Source organism: Propithecus coquereli, unplaced genomic scaffold (genome assembly GCF_000956105.1).
Source record: "Propithecus coquereli isolate 6110/MARCELLA unplaced genomic scaffold, Pcoq_1.0 Scaffold427, whole genome shotgun sequence".
Classification (NCBI taxonomy): Eukaryota; Metazoa; Chordata; class Mammalia; order Primates; family Indriidae; genus Propithecus; species Propithecus coquereli.
The window spans coordinates 205,966-209,497 of NW_012150030.1; the positions used below are offsets into that span (position 1 = coordinate 205,966).

The 3,532-nt window shown below is 38.8% G+C and overlaps 1 pseudogene; it reads right to left on the reverse strand.

The window, feature by feature from the left end:
- Positions 1–695: 695 nt before the first annotated feature.
- On the reverse strand, positions 696–1,442 carry LOC105817914 (annotated as a pseudogene).
- Between the last annotated feature and the right edge of the window lie 2,090 nt (positions 1,443–3,532).

Below are 3,532 nucleotides of genomic sequence, written 5' to 3' on the forward strand. Positions count from 1 at the left end.
GTGATTTCTTCTACAACTCCATTTATATCTGATTTAAATTTCACTTCCAGCATTATCATTTTCATTTCTTTGCTTCCCCTTCATCTTCATTGGCCAATTCTTTTGACTGTCCACTTTTGTAAAATGTTAAGTGGATGACAAAGAGAATACAACTATACTCCTAGCTGTGAGTGAATTGAACAACAGATGCGCAGGGACCAACCCCTGGCAGAATTTGAAAGAAGTAACATGATTGATCACTGATCATGAAGCACATCTGCTATTTATATAGTGATTTGTGGACTGAAGAACTAGCAGAGAAGTTTGTACTTCATGCAATTACTCATAGTTAATATACTGTGGTAAATGAAATTTGAACTATGCTGTTAGGAGACTGGTGTTGACTAACTAAATCATGGTTACTGAAATTTCTGCCTTTGGAAACAATGCAAATCGAGGACTACCTACACCCTACTTGTTTATATTGACCCAGACAGGCTTACTGCTCACTACTGAGAAACAGCCCATCTAAGTTTCTATCAAATAATGAATCTTAAAGCACCCAAATACAAAATTAGTTCATAGTGAGTGGATATTGAGGTGGTTTTCAAATCGTTGTCTTTTGGCAATCAAGCTTAAAACGTGATTATTTTAGAATACAGAATTTTAGAAACAGAGAGAGGATCTCTAAAGATCCTATAGTTTGATACCTCAAATTATTCAGCATGTATGTTATGAATTATTTATCCTCCTTCAATTTTGATTTGCTCGTTATACAGCCAGTTGCAGTCACAGCTCATTTAGCTGCACATTTGGTAGCACCACATGCAGGACAAGCACAGAAACATCCTAAGCAGTCTTCATCAAAGCAGTCCCAGAGATCCATCCCACTGAAAATCAGGAGACCCTGGCTTTGCCAGTACCACTTGTCTCTCTGAACCAATGGTTGCATTTTTTGTAAGCCTTCTTTTTTCTCTTTTACCAGTTTCTGGAGCAAATGCAGTTTGCTTTCCTGGATTTGTAAATTGTTATGACCTCAAAGCTTTTAGCGGTTCTTCCATCTGATTCAGGTTTTCTTCTCTGCTGGTCTTCAGAATCAACATCCACAGTTCCACTGATTATCTGCATACATTTTAGACAAAGCTTCCAACCAGGTAAAAGCTGTCTTCCAGATTTCACATTCAGAAAAGTGGCATCATCTAAGTTAATTACATGCAAATTTGGGGGGCTAGCTTTTTGTGTATGTTAAATGGGTTACAATGTGACTTTGGCAAATCCTCAAATCTGTCAATGTAAATTTTTATACAATGAAAATAAATTGTGTTGTTCCCAGAAAGTATCATTCCAGTTCTAAGTTGAAGTATACCATCTGAGAATAATTCTTATAAAGTCTTGAAACCTACGTGACAAATATGGCACTCATTTGTGATATAAAGCAAACCTCAAACTGTACATGGATTCATTACTCTTGATTCTGTTAAATTTTTCCCCCTTGTTTCAAAATTTCTCCTTAGTAGGTCGTGTGCTGATCACCCTTGCCTTGGGCTCTCCTCTGTCCAGGTTTGAGCAGGAACTGTATCCACATAGGCCAGATTTGGCTGCCCACTTTCCAGGTTGTCCCTGCTCTGTCCCACTGATGGTTCTTATTTGAAAGGTGAACTTGACAATTATAGGACTGATTATGCCATAGTGTCTCTAACTGAGGTTATAGAAGATAACCCTCTTCCAGATGTAGAATCAGCTCAGCAGGCAGAATTGATTGCCATAATTCATGCTTGTCAACTGGCAAAAGACAAAACAGCTAACATTTACACTGACAGAAGATATGCATTTGGAGTAGCTTATGATTTTGGAATGCTTTGGAAGCAAAGTGGGTTTCTGACCTTTTTCAACCCATCAAAAATGGTCAACAAGTCTCTGACCTCTTAGAGGCAATCCAAAAACCCAAATCTTTTACCATTATTAAAATTCCTGGTCATCAAAATTAGATAATTTGGAGAACAAGAGCAACCATTTCGTTGATGCTGCAGCTAAGAATGTAGCCCTGAAGATTACATCAGACAAAGAATGTCTTGAAATGACCTTACAGACTTATTACCCTTTTAAAACTTCAGTAGAAAAAGCACAAATGAGAGCTCTCAAGAAGGAGATAGATCTCTGGAAAGAAAAAGAAGCAAGTTTTCCCCAGAAACAGGCTTATGGTATGGACCTAAAAATAGAGCAAACCTTTCCTTAGGGTTTTTATCACCGTTTTTTCTACAGTATGTTCATGAGCTGACTCATTGGAATCCAGACAAAATAATGGCATGGGAAAGCAATATCATTGGATACCATCTCCTACTATTGCACAAAAGTTTTATTCTTGCTATACTATTTGTCTCAAAGATAATCCTGGAAAACCACTTCATGGGTCACAGGAACATTTTCCTTTACATTTAGGACTCTTTGAGAATATGGCAATTGGACTTTATCCAGCTGCCTCCATCTCAGGGTTGTACATCTGTTATGGTGCTAATTTGTATGTTCTCTCATTGGGTTGAAGCATTTCCATGTTGATGAGCCACAGCCCAAGTAGTAAGTAAATTATTACTAGAAAAGATAATTTATTCATGAGAAGTTCCATCTAAGTTCCTTAGCCACTAGTAAAAAGGGACACACTTTACCAGTCAAGTAATTTGATCCACTTGTAAAATTTGGCCTGTATTCCAACATTTCCATTCTGTCTATCATCCTCAATCCTCTAGACAGTGGAACACACAAATGGTTTAATAAAAACTCAATTGGCAAAGCTAACAGAAATTTTTTACCTTCCCTGACCAAAGGCTTTCCCACTGGTTCTGCTCAACCTGCAATCCACCCTGTTTGGAAAACATCAGCTCTCTCCCTTTGAAATAATAACAGAAAGGTCCACGAGACTAGATGAAGGAGCTTATGAATCCTGCTCTTCTTAAAGGTGATAGCTTCCATTATTGCCAAGGTCTTATAAAACTTATCACCAAGAACTCCAAATTAATAAAGAATTCATTTCACAGCAAGCTCCTGAAATATGAAGTTGTCAAAAATCATGGCCTATAATCCAGACAAGGTGGCTCCTGCCTGTAATCCTAGCACTCTGGGAGGTGGAGGTGGGAGTATTGCTTGAGGTCAGGAGTTCGCGACCAGCCTGAACAAGAGTGAGACCCCATCACTACTAAAAATAGAAAATTTAACCGGACGTGGTGGTGCATGCCTGTAGTCCCAGCTACTTGGGAGGCTGAGGCAGGAGGATTGCTTGAGCCCAGGAGTTTCAGGTTGCTGTGAGCTAGGCTGCCACCATGGCACTCTAGCCCAGGCAATAGTACGAGACTTTGTCTCAAAAAAAAAATCATGGTCTATAACTTGGAGTTTTCATTTACCAGAAACAGTATCAAATAAAAGATTCCCTCCAACCCCACTGGAAGGGACCCTATCAAGTATTATTGAACAATCCCTGTGCTGCTAAATTTAAGGGTATTGACTCATGGACTCATTTTTCTCATTTACAAAAGGCAGCCCTACCAGAATGGACATCTTC